This window comes from Daktulosphaira vitifoliae, unplaced genomic scaffold, assembly GCF_025091365.1.
Source record: "Daktulosphaira vitifoliae isolate Bord-2020 unplaced genomic scaffold, ASM2509136v1 Scaffold_3, whole genome shotgun sequence".
Taxonomy (NCBI): Eukaryota; Metazoa; Arthropoda; class Insecta; order Hemiptera; family Phylloxeridae; genus Daktulosphaira; species Daktulosphaira vitifoliae.
Window position 1 is genome coordinate 4377696 of NW_026099574.1, and position 281 is coordinate 4377976.

The window sequence follows — 281 nt, forward strand, 5'->3', positions numbered from 1 at the left end:
ACAATCAATTTATGTCAATTGCCACCGGAATTTCTGGTAATATTTTTCTTTTTCTTTGCCTTAATCCCAACTACTTGGGGTCGGCCACCCTTATCCTAAGCTTCCACTTGACACGATCTCCCACATCTTCTACGCTCACATCAGCTGTCCTCAAATCGCATTCAATAGCATCCCTCCATCTCTTTTTTGGTCTTCCTCTATCTCTTCTTCCTTCAACATTCATTTCTATAACTGTTCTTACAGCTTTCGATTCTTCTTTCCTCATACCATGACTAAACAAT